General features: G+C 45.1%; 1 protein-coding gene across 2 annotated transcripts in view; it reads left to right on the forward strand.

Moving 5' to 3' along the window:
- Nucleotides 1-18,397, forward strand: part of ADAMTS20 (ADAM metallopeptidase with thrombospondin type 1 motif 20) — a 224,147-nt gene that overhangs the window by 167,170 nt on the left and 38,580 nt on the right. The window contains exon 40 of one of the 2 annotated variants that reach the window (XM_075014364.1): nucleotides 142-159. The exons of the other annotated variant lie outside the window; for it this stretch is intronic. The gene's annotated coding sequence lies outside the window, so the exon portion shown is untranslated. Of the gene's footprint in view, nucleotides 1-141; nucleotides 160-18,397 lie in introns of those variants that run through there. 2 annotated transcript variants of the gene reach the window in all.

Genomic DNA, 18,397 nt, shown 5'->3' on the forward strand with positions numbered 1-18,397 from the left:
ACCCGTGTGCCTCATTTGCATACTCTCACACTATCTCTGTCCTGACAGAGGCTGCTGTTGCCACAAGACAAGCCATGTAGATGGGGTTCTGTTGACAAAACCCCCCTTTGTCTCCTGCCCTTATCCCTCATTTTTTTTCAGGGATAAGGATCTGTTGACAAAGGGAGTTTTTGCTGACAGAACCCTGTCTACACAGCTTGTTTTGTGGTGACAGCAACCTCTGCCGGGACAGTGATCCCACGAGAGTATGCAGATGCGGCATGCAGTTTGTAAATGAGTGCCTCATTTGCCTTGTCAAGAGCCCTCATTTGCATGATCCTGCTGGCAGCCATGTGCCATGTAGACATAGCCATTATGCACTAGATAATTATAGGCATTTTTTCAACTCTAAACCAAATACCTATTTATATGCCAGTGAGAACTGGTAGGTCCTATGGCAGCTATATTTTAGGTTTACCCACAAAATGTTAGCCAAGGTAGCAGTACATTTTACTGAAAGGCTATATTGTACCACATATGTTTAAGCTGTTGCTTTTAGATAACACACGTAGATGACTATTTTGTGATCTCTGTATCAGAAAAGTATTTTTGCACTATGTGCCTTATACTAGTTGTAAACATGAATAAGAAATATATCACTATTTTCCTAGAAATGTTTATGTTTATAATTAAAATGTAATTTATAAAATATTTATATAATAAATATGCTTGTGTGACTGACATTTGAGTATTTTTGTACATTTTTCACCATGTAGTGTAATGCAACATTTCAAAAATAACAAAGCTGGCATATACGTTCAGAATAGACAATACTTCTAGCATCATTTGAACAAATATAGTTTATGTCTGTAATAATTACCCTACAGTCTGTATGTACTCTGCAGACAAACACAGAAGTCAAAAATGTGTAGTGCGATTAATTTTAAAAATATTTTCTTAAAGAAACGCCTATTCGTGTTTCATGTCTCATGGCTCGGTCCTGCAAATCTTGTGCACTTAAAACTCAGAGGTGCCAGGACCTAGAATCAGAGTTGCAGGAAACTTTAAGAGTGAAAAGATTTTATAGTACTTTGTTCTGTAGAATTAGTATCATGGTGTTAGGATTATGGTAAGTAAGGACCCAATCCTGCAAAAAGGTATTATGCTGTTTTATTAAGGAGTTCCCCAGGTAGAGGTCTGTGGTTGATTAAGACTAATCTCAGTAATCTAGACAGTTTTAATGGGAGTGGGAGGGATAAGTTAGAGGTTGGAGGCATAGGCACATGGAAAGTGGGGTATTTGGTGGAATGTGCAGGGCCAGCATGCGAGCCTGCCAAAAGCAGGGGTTCCACCACCACCCGTGGAGATGAGTACCTAAGAATGGGCTTCTTAACAGCCAACATGCTGATCAGGGAGCTATCTAAGCTAACCACAAGGCGATCGATGCCAAGTAGAAGATGCGTCCAAAGCCCTGCTCCCTCAGTGAGTGCAGTGTCTAAATCCAGGCTGGAGGAGGAAACTTACCTTTGCTTGGGACTCTCAGCCGTGAACTCTCTCTTGGACTTAGGTGCCTATGGCATTTCTTGCAGAAGGTCAAGCAGAGGGAAGGTAGCCTGTTGGGTAAGGCACTTGTCTCAGAGTGGCAGCTCCCAGTAACCAATGACTGTTTTTTTATCCAGAGTAGAACAGCTCCACAAGGAGACACTGAGGCACCCTCACATCAGAATATCCCATAGACGAATGTTTGGGGTACTTGTCTGAGAGGTGGCAGCTCCATTTTCAAATCCTTTGTCATCAGCCAGAGGGGGGACTTGAATGGGGGCCTGCCACATCCTCTGTGTGTGCCCTAACCACTAGGTTAAAGGTTACCTGGGAGTTCCTCCTGCTGCCTGTTTTGTGTGGAGATCGGCAACCTTGGAGTATGTCTAATGGATCTGGCCCTGCATGTGGTGTTAGGTAAAGGAATGTCTGTCTTCCCCTGAATCTTTGTGAATCGTACCAGGGCTTAAGAAAGCTGGATGGCTAGAGAGAGAGGGGCTACACTGCTCCTGCCACGTGGCAGAAACACAGGCACAAAGGGAACTTTTACTGCAACATTCAGGTTCTGACCAAATTTAGGCATCTACAGGAGAAGAAGGCAGCTGAGTGAGGATTCTGTGAATCCCAGTGGTACATAACGCTGGAACTTGGGTGTCCGAAGTGGCAATTAGATGCCAAAGTGCCTGTGTGAATCTAGCCCATCATGCTTAACACTATTAGGCTACATCTACACGTGAAGCCTACATCGAAATAGGCTATTTCGATGAATAACGTCTACACGTCCTCCAGGGCTGGCAATGTCGATGTTCAACTTCGACGTTGCACGGCACCACATCGAAATAGGCGCTGCGAGGGAACGTCTACACACCAAAGTAGCACACATCAAAATAAGGGTGCCAGGCACAGCTGCAGACAGGGTCACAGGGTGGACTCAACAGCAAGCCGCTCCCTTAAAGGGCCCCTCCCAGACACAGTTGCACTATACAACACAAGATACACAGAGCCTACAACTGGTTGCAGACCCTGTGCCTGCAGCATGGATCCCCAGCTGCCGCAGCAGCAGCCAGAAGCCCTGGGCTAAGGGCTGCTGCCCACGGTGACCATAGAACCCCGCAGGGGCTGGAGAGAGAGCATCTCTCAACCCCCCAACTGATGGCCGCCATGGAGGACCCGGCAATTTCGACGTTGCGGGACGTGGATCGTCTACACGGTCCCTACTTCAACGTTGAACGTTGAAGTAGGGCGCTATTCCGATCCCCTCATGAGGTTAGCGACTTGGACGTCTCGCCGCCTAACGTCGAAGTTAACTTCGAAATAGCGCCCGACGCGTGTAGCCGCGACGGGCGCTATTTCGAAGTTAGTGCCGCTACTTCGAAGTAGTGTGCACGTGTAGATACAGCTTTAGTGTGTTAATATCATCCACATATACATGTTTCCAAGTAATGGCGGATTTTGCCTCCTAACCTGTGTGAAGCGTTGACCCTCTCCACACAGAGCTCACTATTCCAAGGCACGCAGGGAGATAGTCAGCTCCCTCACTGGCAGTGTGTCCTGCTCCCCAAGACTCCAAGGAAGCTCTTCTTCAGCTCAAGAAGAGAAGGGCTAAGACAGGACAGGGTGAGAACAGAAATTAGGCTGTTTCAGTTGGGGGATGGGCAATAACCACTAAAAACATCCAGGCAGTAGAAGGCATATAAAGTAGAATGAGATTTCTGAAGTGCTCCTGGTTTCAAAAAATCATGTTGCTAATTTAAGAATGGAAATTTAGGGTTTTTTTCAAGTTGTATGGTTTTTTTTTTAATCTTGAAAGTGCCCCATTAGCTGTACTAGCAATTTCCGTGTAGGCACATTACCTATCCCACCACACTACAATGGTCACCGTTAAGTATCAGTTTGCCTGTAGTTGCCACACCGTTGTATGAGCTACTGCCGTTTTCCAGTGTATCTAATGATGGAAAATAAAGTCAAAATATTAAATTTACTGCACAGATTGAAATTTTAATCCAGTAACATCACAATCTCAAGATATTTTCTGATTTATGGGGCAAATACACGGTTGCGTACGACCGGGTGCATGCGAACAGGGTGGTTGCTAACAGGAGGGAGTTTTGAGAGGGGAGTTTAGAGGGGGAGCTTAGAGGGAGCTAGTTACTTCTTCAGGTATAAAAGGCAGCATCATCCCCAACTGCTGGCTGGACCTGAGGGACCTGCTGCAGCATGAGGAGCAGGGGGGTGAGATCGAGGGATGTCAGTGGTGGGCAAGTGGTTTGGGGGTGTCTGGTACAGCTGTGAGGATGGCAGCACCCACGGAGGCTGCTTGCGGCGTGCTGGCCCAGATTTCATGGCTTTCAGGCCCAGTCCTGCGCTCCATGTATGCACGCGCCGCACCAGATCTGTGGGGCTCCGGGGACAGCTGTAGCCAGATGAAGAGTTGGTAGCTTTGGCTGGGACCCAGGGTACGGTTGGACTGCGAGATCGGCGCCTTCCTGGAGGACGTGGGGCTGCAGCAGCGTGTGGCCAGGTGCAGAGAGGCCAGGGGAAGGGGGACCTGCGGGCAACGAGAACTGATAGGGGGCAGTGTGGTGCAGTCGGGAGACATGGGAGTGGATGGGGGAAAAGGGGACAGGGAGGGAGGATCTGGGGGATGATGGTAGCCGATGAGAGGCAGGGGGTGGGGAGGAGGGTCCTGGGGAGGCGAGGTGGTCGTCACGGGGAGCTCTGGGGACATGTGGCGCCAGGGAGGTTCAAGAGGTAGTGAGACCATACCCACGTTCTCCAGGCCCCATTGCCTTGTGGGTTATCCTGGAAAGGAGCAAGGCTAAGGGAGTAAACCCTGACAGAAAATCCAGAGGGGAGTCCTAAGGCGGTTCTGTGCCAACTTCTGGCATTGACCTGGCAACTCCTGCAGCTGAGCTGGTACCAGACGTAGAGGTTATCCTCTCCTTTGGACTATATCAGTAAAGTCGAGAGGGGAACACTGGCGTCTGGGCAGCCCAGGGTCCCAATAATCGCCCAAGCTCACACTTGGAGAGGTACTCCAGCATTGCTAACAGCGTTGAAACAACATAGGAGGTAACAGATACCGGTTATAAGCTCTTGCTCGACTGGCGTAGAGAACGAGCGCCAGGGGTTGCCTCCAACGGTGGAAGAGATCGTTGCATCTCACTGGACAGTCACTGCCTGCCTCAAGCTGGGCAGCCCCCAGTCAATAGGGTACTGTCCCACCACAGGTCACCTGCCTCACTGGGTGCGTGAGGCTTAAGGTTCCCAAACCTGACAAGTGACCTGAAAGCTGAGCACCAGGCAAACCAATAAGAAAATCAACAAGAAAAGGAAACCATCAAAGTTTTAAGCTTGCTTGCTGGAATGTGCAGACCATGCTGACAGGTCTGACTGAAGATCTTCAGGACATCAGTGACACCCGAAAGATTGCTGTCATCAATGAGGAACTGAAGAGGCTCCAAGTTGACATTGCTGCTCTGCAAGAGACATGTCTCGCAGATTCGGGAGCTCTAAAGGAAAAGGACTACACCTTTTTCTGGCAGGGTAAAGCCCGAGAAGAACCCAGGGAGCTTCGCCTTCAGAAACACCCTTCTACAAATGGTGGAATTAGTCAAGGGTGGATCAGAAAGACTCCTTCAGGTCATATTTCAAACTCACGCCAGTCCTGTCCACCTGATCAGCGCTTACACCCCAACCCTGTACGCCACACCAGAAGTAAAAGACAAGTTTTATGACGTGCTTAGTGCTGCCATAGCACAAATACCTGCTCGCGAACAACTGTACATTCTGGGTGACTTCAATGCGAGAGTTGGAGCCAATCGTGACTCGTATCCTTCCTGTTTAGGCCCCTTTGGTGTGGGAAAAATGAATGAAAATGGTCAGCGTCTTCTCGAACTTTGCACGTACCACAATCTGTGGATCACAAACACATTTTTCCAAACCAACCCTCAGCACAGAGTGTCATGGAGACACCCACGCTCAAAACACTGGCATCAACTAGACGTGGTCATTGCTAGACGTGATAACCTCAAAAACGTCCTTCTGACACGCAGCTATCATAGTGCTGACTGCGATACAGATCACTCGTTAGTTTGCTCCAAACTCACGGTGATTCCCCAGAAGCTGCACCGCTCTAAACCAACTGGAAGGGCCCGCATCAATGCCAGAAAGACGGCTAACTCAGAGAGAGCTGAAAAGTTCAGAGCGACCCTCAAGGAGAATCTGCGCAGCAACCCTGGGGGTGCCGATGTGACATCCAGATGGCAGCATCCGAGGGATACAATGTACAACACGGCCTTGTCGGTGTTTGGAAGAAGAGCTAGAAACACAAATGACTGGTTCGAAGCTAACTCTGATGAGATGATTCCAGCCATCGAAAAAAGCGCGCTGCGCTCCTGGAGTACAAACGTTCACCAAGCCAGAATACCCTGCAAGCGCTCAGAGCAGCCAGAAAAACAGTACAGCAGACAGCCAGGCGCTGTGCCAACAACTACTGGCTCGAGCTATGCAGCAGCATCCAGACCAGTGCTGACTTGGTAACCTCAGGGGAATGTACGAGAGCATCAAGAAGGCATTTGGACCCACACAGAACAAGATGGCACCTCTGAAATCCAAATCTGGTGAAGTCATCACTGACAAAGCCAAACAGATGGAGCGCTGGGTCGAGCACTACTCCGAGCTGTACTCACGCGAGAACATTGTGGTCGACTCAGCCCTCGATGCCGTCGAACTCCTACCAGTAATGGACGAACTGGACCAGGAACCAACTGTGGATGAACTGAAGAAAGCCATTGACAACATTGCAGTAGGAAAGGCCCCGGGCCAGGATGGTATAGCACCAGAGGTAATCAAGTGTGCCACAGACACTCTTCTGGAACCCCTACATGAGCTACTGTGCCTGTGCTGGAGAGAGGGAGAGGTTCCACAGGACATGCACGACACTAACATCATAACCTTGTATAAGAACAAAGGAGACAGAAGCGACTGCAACAATTACCGTGGAAGCTCCCTCCTAAGCATCACTGGTAAGCTGTTCGCTTGCGTCATCCTTGGTAGACTCCAGAAGATTGCTGAGAGGGTATATCCTGAATCACAGTGCGGATTCCGCTCAGAGAGATTTACCATCGACATGGTCTTCTCTCTGAGGCAGCTGCAGGAGAAATGCAGGGAGCAGAGGAAGCCACTCTATATTGCCTTCATCGACCTAACCAAGGCCTTCAACTTGGTCAGCAGGGATGGACTGTTCAAACTGCTCCACAAGATAGGATGTCTGCCACGGTTGCTCAAGATGATCCAGTCTTTCCACGAAGACATGAGAGGAACCGTCCAATACGATGGCACATTACTGGATGCTTTCAGCATCAGGAGTGGCATCAAACAAGGATGCGTCCTTGCTCTGACATTGTTCGGGATCTTCTTCTCCCTCCTCCTTAAACACGCCTTTGGATATTCAACAGAGGGCATCTTTTTGCACACAAGATCTGACGGAAAACAGTTTAATCTTGTAAGGCTGAAAGCTAAATCTAAGGTGCGGGAAGTCCTCATCAGAGATATGCTGTTCACAGATGATGCTGCTGTCGTGTCACACACAGAAGACCAGCTTCAGAAGCTGATGGATCGGTTCTCCAAAGCATGCAAGGACTTTGGGCTCTCCATCAGCCTAAAGAAGACAAATCTACTTGCTCAGGACTTTGCTGTTTCTCCATCAATCAGCATTCACAACTATGCATTAGAGGTTGTCCACGAGTTCGTTTACCTTGGGTCCACCATCACCAACACCCTGTCCTTGGAGACTGAGCTAAATAGGAGGATCAGTAAAGCAGCCACAACTCTGTCCAGACTCAGCGAGAGAGTGTGGAATAACAACAAGCTGTACACTCACACCAAAATGCAGGTCTACAGAGCCTGAATCCTCAGCACCCTCCTTTATGGCAGCGAGACTTGGACCCTGTATGCCCGTCAGGAAAAGAGGCTGAACGTCTTCCACTTGTGCTGCCTGAGGCACATCCTTGGAATATCATGGAAGGACAGAGTGTCCAACACTACCGTCCTTGAGCAAGCTGGAATCCCAACCGTGCACACCTACCTCAGGCAGCATCGGCTCCGCTGGCTTGGCCACGTCCACAGGATGAATGATGGAAGGATCCCAAAAGACATCCTGTATGGTGAGCTAGCCTCTGGCAAAAGACCTCCCGGATGCCCCCAGCTGTGCTACAAAAATGTTTGCAAGAGAGACCTCAGAGAAATAGACATCAAGCCAGACAGCTGGGAGGAGCTGGCAGACGATCGCAGCAGATGGAGGCAGGAACTATACAAGAGCCTTCAGAAGGGTGAGCTGAGGATCAGACAGCTAGCAAAGGAGAAGCGAGCCCACAGAAAGCACAGCAAGGACCTCCCTGACTCCCATTACATATGCAACAGATGCAGCAAGGACTGTCACTCTCATGTGGGTCTTCAAATCACAGCCGACGCTGCAAATGAGGATGTCAAACGGAACTACAAAGGGTGCGTTCCATAGTCTATGTAGACTGAAGGATGCTACTACTACTACTTTGAGCCCATTATATAATGTCAAACTTCCTTTGACTGCAGTTTGTAATCTAAGGAGTAGTTTGTGGGCATGTAAGAAGGGAAGAGATGTTTCTGAAGCAGACTATACTCTGCAATAACTTTTTCAGCAGAACATAAATTAGAGCACTCCTAAAGCAGGGGGAATGGAGGAGAAAGGCAGCTTTAATGCTCTTTTGCCCTCTGGCTTTAACCCTATGTTCCCATTCCTGGTGAAGGAAGGGAATAACAGACGATGCTCTTCTGTCTCAGTAGAAAGAGGAGTTGACTGGGTTTGCATTTGATGACCTTCAGAAGCAGCTGGGTCAGCCAGGCCTCAGTGCTGCACAGGGTGCTGCATTCTCCTCTACTCTCTCCCCCACAGGCCCCACGTCAGCCCTCAGATCTGCCTGGAACATGCTGTGTGATGCTCCAGCAGTGATTTAAAGGGTCCGGAGCTCTGGAGCTCTGGCCGTTGCTGTTCCTGAAGTAAAGGTGGCAGCCTGAAGCCTTTTGAACCACCAGGCCCTGGAGGCTCCCCTCAGAGGGTCTATTTGTCTCCCTGTCAGGAGAATAAAAGACTCCTTCTCTGTGCTGGGGAGTGTTCAGTACTCTAAGTGCTGAGTGCACCCATGTATCTTTTATTAAGCAAATTGTATTTGTTTACACTTTTAACATCAAATTCACAACAACAGAGTAGAGTTCTAATGTGCTTCTAAAAGTGACTTTCAGTAAACAGCTTCTTATCAGCAGAGACCTGTGGGCCAACTTCAGCCCTTACTTATGCCAGCTGTGGCTGAATTTATTCCTTTTCCTCTTTCCGGTGAAAAGACTTTTATAATAAAATCTTCAAAGGGGCCTGACTTTTTCGCTCCTCTGTCTGCCTCAGAGTTTCAGCACGAATGTTAGGGAGATTGTCCTCCATTTTTTCTGGCATGTCATGAATTTCCCACTTTAGGCTTTTGATTTATTTGTGAGGAAAAGGGTTTTCATCAATCACTGTGTGCAGACTCACTAGTTTTTAATCTAAAGGGTATTTAAAGGATGCATGCAGGTTAATGAATAGCACTGATAAATTTGGCTACTTGACATTGTTGACATAGTTGGTCACGTTTCACATCTCATGTACTGAAACAAAAACTATGGCTCACTTCTATAGTATAATGTTTTCATTTTATTTAATTGGCATCATACTAAATGTGTACCACAATCTGAAGCTCTAGCTGTGCTCCATGTGGTAAACCTTAAAAAGCTGGGAGCAGAGTTCCCCCTTGTGGATGTCAGTTGTACATGATAAACTACAATACATCAAGTGGAAAGCATGTTGGTTTTGGTTTACACTTAAAGTACACAGAAGTTAAGAAACAGAGACTGGCCTGTCTCACGGAGCTGTTTAATGCAATACAAACATTCGTGGTCAGGGCGGAGACCAGATTCTCGGACCCTGTGAGGTGAGACCCAGAGCTGGAATAATGTCGACACTGCAATTAAACAGCCCAAGCCATGTGAACCCAAGTCAGCTATATGGTACTTTGTCATTTTGTTATACCTTTCCCTTTTGGTGATAAGGATAAAGTATAGAAATTGGCCATGCACTAATAAAAATACAGAATTGTATGGTTTCAAAAAAAATTTGACTATTTTTCCCCTAAATCACCAAATAAAATGTCAAAACCAAAAGCAGTCAAGTAGCACTTTAAAGACTAGCAAAATGGTTTATTAGGTGAGCTTTCGTGGGACAGACCCACTTCTTCAGACGATAGCCAGACCAGAATAGACTCAATATTTAAGGCACAGAGAACCAAAAACAGTAAGCAAGGAGGACAAATCAGAAAAAGATAATCAAGGTGAGCAAATCAGAGAGTGGAGGGGTCGGGGGGAAGGTCAAGAATTAGATTGAGCCAAGTATGCAGACAAGCCCCTATAGTGACTCAGAAAGTTCCCATCACGATTTAAACCATGTGTTAATGTGCCGAATTTGAATATAAAAGCCAGCTCAGATGTTTCTCTTTCCAAAACGGTGCAATAATTCCTTTTCTGTAACACACATACCTTGAGGTCATTGACAGAATGCCCCATTCCATTAAAATGTTGACTAACTGGTTTGTGGGTCTGGAGTGTTTTGATGTCTGTTTTGTGCCCATTGACCCTTTGTCTAAGGGAGTTAGAAGTCTGTCCAATATACAAAGCACCTGGGCATTGTTGGCACATGATGGCATATATGATCTTAGTAGAGGAGCATGAGAAAGTGCCCGTGATTCTGTGAGTAACCTGGTTAGGTCCAGTGATGGTATTTCCAGAGAAGATATGTGGACAAAGCTGGCAGCGGGCTTTGTTGCAGGGAAAGGTTCCAGGACTGGTATTCCTGGGGTATAGACTGTGGCTGTTAGTGAGGATCCTCATGAGGTTGGGAGGTTGTCTGTAGGAGAGAACAGGCATGTCACCCAGGGCCGTCTGGAGTGTAGCATCCTGATTAAGGATATGTTGTAGGTCTTTAATAATTCGTTGCAGTGGTCTGAGTTGGGGGCTGTAAGTGATGACCAGTGGTGTTCTGTTCTTGGCTTTTTTGGGCCAGTCTTGGAGTAGCTGGTCTCTGGGTATTCGTCTGGCCCTTTTGATTTGTTTTTTTACTTCTCCTGGTGGGTAATTCAGGTTTATGAATATTTGGTAAAGTTCTTGTAGTTTTTGGTCTCTGTCAGTTGGCTCCAGATCCACAAACCAGTTAGTCAACATTTTAATGGAATGGGGCATTCTGTCAATGACCTAAAGGTATATGTGTTACAGAAAAGGAATTATCGCACCGTTTTGGAAAGAGAAACATCTGAGCTGGCTTTTATATTCAAATTCGGCACATTAACACATGGTTTAAATCGTGATGGAAACTTTCTGAGTCACTATAGGGGCTTGTCTGCATACCTGGCTCAATCTAATTCTTGACCTTCCGCCCCACCCCTCCACTCTCTGATTTGCTCACCTTGATTATCTTTTTCTGATTTGTCCTCCTTGCTTACTGCTTTTGGTTCTCTGTGCCTTAAATATTGAGTCTGTTCTGGTCTGGCTATGGTCTGAAGAAGTGGGTCTGTCCCACGAAAGCTCACCTAATAACCCATTTTGCTAGTCTTTAAAGTGCTACTTGACTGCTTTTTGTTTTGATAGTGTATAGACTAGCACGGCTTCCTCTTTGTTACAAATAAAATATATTTATACACATATATACACATATACTCTTACACACACACATGTTTATATTGCATGAAAATGATAAGCACAGGTGTGAGCCTCTTGCCTCAAAAACAGTACTCCAAAAAGGATACAGGAAGGGATTAAGAGTACATGGTGTCACAGTGCCATCGTCTGCATGCAGCCCAGCAGAGCTCATGGTCCACGCAAAAAGGGAAAAAAGTTGCTCGTTTTACAGCTGTGCTGTATCCCTCATTTCTCAGGCACAACTTGGGAAGCTGGGGTGGCTTCAGGACCTCAGGGCTGTGTGTCTAACTGTCACACATGCCCTTAGTGAATATTGCATGACTGCATGTGATTTGTTCCTAATTTGGCAAATCACTCTCAGGTTTAATTATTTATAATAATTCTTCCTCCTGTCCCAGTAAATGGTCTGCCACATTTGTGTAAAAATTATAACCTTTTCATAGAGGGGCACCTCATTATAGTATCTGCTATTACAGCTTTGCTGAGAGAATGGACTTTGCATATTGCTTATTAAAAGGCCGACTCCCATTGAACTCAATAGAAACATCCCATTAACTTCATTGTGAGTTGGATCTGGTGCCAAATTCACTGATTTGCTAAGCTGTAACCTGCTTCGAGAGTACCTAAAACACACCTATTCTACGTGGATTGGATGTAAGGAATGTGCCAGCAGGAGCGCAATCCTGCTGAAGGATTTGGGGAATATGTCCTTCAGAGATCATTAGCATGAAAATGCAAAAGTGTGCATATGTAATGCTTTATAAACAAAGCCTGATGGGAGCAGGTGAAGCAATGAGCTTTTGTCTATTGTAAACATGTTGTAAAGTCACAGTTCATGCTATCACCCAGTGTAAGAATTGTGGAGTCTCACCAATGCTTGAAGTTGTTGTGGTGGTAGAGGGCAGTCATCACTGCTGTGTAAGATATGGATTGCGGAGGGCTTCCTCCATCTAAGCATTGTGAGGTGAAAGGAGTGGGAGGACCAGTGGTCGAACCAGCTGGCTGGAAGTCTTTTGGCTATACAGCTGTATGACTGGTTTGACTAGTTCTCCCCACTCCCTACTGTTCAAAGGTAAACCTAAAGATAGGTCTATAGTTATTCTGTGATAATCAACCTTGGTGGATAATAAGATGCTGTGGCTAGACCCACTGTAGAGTCTAGACTGTAGAGCTGAATGCAACTATGAGCTGAAATGACCAAGAGCTGAAATCACTGATAGCTGAAGCTATAGAGACCTGGAATCACAGAGTTTCGCCTATAGCAAAACCCACAAGACAGCAGTGGGCAATCAGTGGATGGCTGGTAGGAGTGGCCAGCCAGTAGGAGAAGCAGTGGGCAGCTGGCAGGTGCGACTGGCAGCTGGTCAGAAGGAGAAGCAGTGGGCAGCTAGCTAGTAAGAGAAGCAGCAGGCGGCCAGCAGGAGAAGCAGCGGGCAGCCGGTAGGAGAAGCTGCAGGTGACTGGTGGGCAGTTGGTGGGGCAGGTGGCAGGGGCAAGCGGAACGCTGGACCAGCACAAAGGGGGCATTGCCTCAGGTTCAGTGAGGGAATGCATCAGGGTGTGTCAGGGCCTGCATGGACTGGACAGAGTTGTAAGGGGCGGCATTTGAAGGAGGGTACAGAGGAAGTTTGGTATTGTGGATTGGTTGTTTACAGTATTGGACTGGTGAGCCTAAGAGGCAAAGGACACTGCTCAATCCATTTGAGCTGGGACAGTTACTTGAGGGTTGTTATGAACTCGGGCATGGTATTTTCCCCAGCTTATGCCATATAACTTTTCTGCCTCTTTCATTAAAAGTTTCTTTGCTACACTCAGACTCTGTGCTTGCGAGTGGGGAAGCATTGCCTCTCTGAGGTGCCCAGGGGTGTGTGTGACATTCCCAGGCTACTGGGTCAGGGCTTGAGCAGGTTCTACGTGAGATAAATGAAAAGGCACCCCTAGATGCTGAACCCAGCTCTGGTTGCTACCAACGCCTTTCAGCAGAAGGGTTACATATAACTAAAGAAGATCGACATGAAGCCTTCAAAGGATTTCACAACCCCTTTCTTACAGCCACAACAGAAACAAAACCAACCACGATATTAGCCATGATGCTTGTGTATGTATTTGTCTGCACACACACACAAACACACACACTGCACATGTAAACCAGGGGACCACTGGGCTCCTTGTATTGAAAATATGGGCCCAAATTATCTGCTTCATTGTGTTGCCAGTGGAAGGAAAATTAGGGGGAAGAAGATGTTGTGGCTAATTGATTCAGGACGCCTGGGTTTCATTCCCAGCTCTACTACTGTGTGACCTTGAGAAAATCATCTCACCTCCCTGTGTCTGTTTGCCCATTGGGAAAACTCCCAGGTAGTGAACCCCCTTCTTATGCCACTATGAAATATTGGAGCTGGTGGAAGTAATACCATTCATGTCATATTGTTAGGTATGGGGAGGCAGAGTGAGTTGGAAAAGGCTTGTCTGACATGCACTCAACAGCCACACAAATATCAGTGAAGTCACTTGTTAGAATCTGATAGGTTGTGTGTACTGCTCTAAACAGCACCATCTGGCAACAGTTCCCAAGGACTGTATGCTACATGGGATTAGCTGTGGTTCTGTGGTTTCAAGGCCTTCTTCCTCACTCCTGTCCCACCCCCCACCCCACCCCATATTGCAGCGTATGTGTGAAGGTAGCACAGGTGTTTAGTCCACTGGATCTGTGGCAGCTGGGAACATTGCAGCTGGGGTGAATTCATACATGCCCAGATCTGTCTGCTTTCCAGCCACTTTGTGTCACCAACATGGTGCAAAAATACCACGACACACCCAAAAAACTGATTCAAGCTACTTTTGGTACAGTACACAAGCCAAATCTAAGGTTCTGCAGAGGACACTTCTAGTATTTTAATGTATGGGCAGGAGGATGGGAGTATGCACACATGTACATTAACAAAGTCTATAATAGCCAAGATGAGCTTTACAGACAGTGGAAGGTTTTTTTGACTTCATGGAGCCTGGAAGTGTTTAGCCTAGCTTCTCACATTTATTTACTAGGTTGAACAAACAACTCTTTAAAGTTTGGAACTTACGTAATTAATGTATTGTTAGTATTATTTGTTATTTATATGATGGACATGTCAGGGAGTCATGGGTCAAGTACCCCATCTGGCAAAGTGCTATATAAACATAGAATCGAAGGATGGTCTGTGGCCCAAACAGTTTACAATCTAAGTGAAGAGGAGTTGGATTTTTTTTTCATTTATTAATTTCTAGACTGTAGAGCCAGGTGGCACAGACCACTATGATCATCTAGTCTGACCTGCATCACACAGGCCAAACTAACTCTAGAGAATATATTTTGGAAAAAAATCCTATTTGTTTTCAAAACTCTTAGTGAAGAACCTAGATAAATTGTTCCAATGGTTAATAACTAAGACTGTTAACAATGTACGCCTTATTTCCAGTGTGAATTAGTCTAGCTTCCACTTCCAGCCATGGGATCCTGCTGTACCTTTCTCTGCTAGATTGAACAGCCCATTGTTAAATATTTGTTCCCATGTCACTACTTATTGAGTACTATTTTGCAAGTATCTTCTGTATCTCATGTCTTAAGAAAAGGTCCAGCTCGCCCTTGGAGTTTTATTTAAATCTTATCTATGGAAACAAAAGTATCTCCATGATGTGGTTACCAGTTAATAAAACAAAACAGAAATAAAAACCAGCAACGACAAAGACTGTCAGATATTTTTAAAATTCAGTTCTTTAGTTAAAAACCAGCAAAGAACACTGAAAAAGTAATAGCAGAAAAACAAAGCCAATTAAGTTGAGAAATCCTAACTCATAAATGGGACTGTTACAAACCGGAGTGTTTGTGTGGAAATTTGTAGGCCATAAACAACAGCATCTCAGTAGAGGTGTTGCTGTGATCTGCTTTTGGAGTATTCCAAAGGCTTCACTACAGTTTGTCTGACCTTTATAAATAAACAATACCGCTTCCCACTTGCATTCCAGGAAACGATAGCAAAGCATTTCAAAAACTTTACCCTTGCAACACAGTAGTTTACTTAGTCCTATTTTACAGATCAGGAACGCGAATCATGAGAGGTGAAGGCCAGGTTCTGATACCCCTACTCAGGGTGTGCAGTACCTTACTTGACTCATACAACAGATGCCATGCAGTGAGAGTAAGGGTGGCAGTATCTGGCCCTGAATGACTTATTCTAGATTGCACAATTGCAAACCAGGGAGAAGCTCAGGTTTCCTTTCCCATAACCTCACTTGTTGGCCACCTTTGCTTTTTCCTGGTATATCTCCACATTTTCTTGAGCCTTTGTGATTCTCAAGAAGGACCTCACTTTACATATGAATTACACAAGCAGGAACTCATTTTTTTCCAATGTCTTAATTAATCAGCCAGTCAAGGTCTCTTACTAATGTGCTTTAGACTCAGGCCAAACAGATCATAGAAGTAGGATACTGCTGTTAAAAGGAGCTATTTCCTTGAAATATTAACTTCAGTTCAGACAAATGACAATGACAATGGTAATCAGGCCAGAAAAAAGCACCACCTTCTGCATTGCATTCAGCAGAAAAGATATCTTGTGTGGGTGAAATATTTGACATTGAATCATGTCGTACAAATAAGGTAGTTTTCTTTTGCGCCATGAGATTTATTTTACATATCCATGACTTGAGAGGTTCTCATTGGTTTTGTTTATCCTGGCTGCAGAGAAAGGCGTCTGTGCTCTGTTTCTGATACATTGCTCCTTGTGTTCAGTTATGACAGATAGACCTTTGAATCTGGTTTATAAAAATATTGTAGCACCAAAGCAAAGCATTCTGGCCATATTTATGTCTGTAGTCTGTCTTTAAACATGAACAGCTGTGCATACAGACAGCTGGCTTAGATTTGATTCTGTACAGCAGTACAGAACCTTTTTCTTTGTAATACACAAACATTTCCTTTTTTGCGTTTCATCACTGTTTCCACAATAAGATTTTTTGAGCCAATATGCATCTTTCCAGAGCTTATTAGAACAGTTAAACAAACACCAGAGGGAAAGCTCAAGCTAGAAAGGAGATAACTCTATAGCGGTATTAAGGAAGTGTTATAGAGGGAGTGAAATAAAATAAGTAATTTATGTCATGTGACTTGTTTTACTCTGGGAAAATACTGAACTTATGAATACTAAAAGGTTCTTTACAATCTGATTTACATAAAGAAGGGACATTCAAAGAAAGTTCATGAATTTTGCATATGCAAAAACCCTAGGGATTCATGATAGTAGCTTCCATTGATGCCTGATGGGATGAAACCATATTTTCATTTGAATAATCTCTTGCAAAGTTCATTGCTTATGATAATGACATTGAGGGCCATTTTATCATCCTGAATTGTTTGATATTCCTCTAAAATTAGAAATCATTGAAACTTTAGCAGTCTGGTACACCAATTTGGAATTTATGCCAATAAAATTCAAGTCAGAAAGTATTATTTTCCTTTTGTTTTTAAAATGCCTTGCAGAAATAGTTCTCTGTGAGGTCTATTTAACAGTTCATGGGAATAAAAACCAGAAAGCCCAGTTGTTCTTTTGAACAGCTAGGAAAGTTTCCATCTTATCTTATTTGAAGATCAAAAACTGCTATTGGTATCATCTTTAACAAATGTTTCATAGGCTGTGTCTACACTAGCAAGTTTTTTCAAAAGATTTTTCGAAAGAAGGGGGCTCTTTCAAAAGAGCCCACAGTGTGTCTACACACAAAGGCCGTTTCTACACATGCCACTTTCTCCAGGAAGAAGGGGGCTCTGGAAAGAGGATTTCCTTCTGGAAGACGCCCCCCGGGGCTGCACTTCTACATGCTGTTTTGGAGTCCGGAAGATTGTCTTCCGGACTCCAAATCATTTGACCTTATGCTAATGAGGCATGGGGAATTTACATTAGCATATTTCAAACTGTTTATTCACATTGCCACTTTTGGAGAAAGTGGCATGTGTAGAAACAGCCAAAAAGTGTTCTTTTGAAAGTAAATCGAAAGACTGTGGTGCTCCTTTCAAAATCACTCTTCCTTTCTCATTTCAGGAAGAGCGCCCCCTTTCGAAAGGTTCTTTAGAAAGAAAACGTGTGTAAATGCTCCGCAGAGCCCTTCTTTCAAAAGAACAGTCTTCATTTTCGATCCCTGGCCCATTGTTTTGAAAGAGTGGGGGCTGTGTGTACACTCTTTTTCGAAAGAGCAGATCGCTCTTTTGATCCATTTTTGTGTGTGTGGACACACTCTTTTGAAAGAAGTTCTTTCAGTAGAGATCTTTTGGAAGAGCTTCTTTCAAAAGATCTCTGTAGTGTAGATGTAGCCATAGGCTGCATCTACACTGGCCCCTCCCATTTGAAAAGGGCGTGTTAATGAGGGAGTTCTGAAGATGCTAATGAGGCGCTGAAATGAATATGCAGTGCCTCATTAGCATAATGGTGGCCGCATGCAATTCAAAAGTGCTTCTCGGAATGCTGCCACCCTTCAAAGGAGCTTTTGAAGTCTGGAGGGGCAGTGTGTGTTCCGAAAGCAGCACTTTCAAATTCATACTCATGTCAGTGCCTCATTAGCATCTTCCAAAATCTCTCATTATCATCCCCTTTCAAAAGGGGAGGGGCCAGTGTAGATGCAGCCATAATGTTTAGCCAGGGCCATTTTTCCTACTGTTATCACAATAATAATAATAATAATAATATAATAATATATGGAGATACGCATCTCATAAAACTGGAAGGGACCTTGAGAGGTCATTGAGTCCAGTCCCCTGCCCTCTTGGCAGGACCAAGCACCATCCCTGACAGATTTCTTTTTCAATCATCTTCTATATTAAATTTGTTCTTTTTGTAAGAACAAATTGCATTAACTTAAACTCTCTCAGTTTAATTCCTGCTTGTAATATATGAGATAAAGAGGATACATTAGAACAATTTTCATAATATGTCCCTGAAAGTGGTAACATTACGTGTTTAGCCTTATACTGCAGGTGACTTTCAGAGGAAGGTGGTACATAAGAGCAGTCATACTGGATCAGATTAAGGGTTCATCTGGCTCAGGTAGCCTGTCTTCTCCCTGCACTGAATGCCAAGTGTTTCAGAGGGAATGAACA

Source organism: Carettochelys insculpta, chromosome 1 (genome assembly GCF_033958435.1).
Source record: "Carettochelys insculpta isolate YL-2023 chromosome 1, ASM3395843v1, whole genome shotgun sequence".
NCBI lineage: Eukaryota > Metazoa > Chordata > Testudines > Carettochelyidae > Carettochelys > Carettochelys insculpta.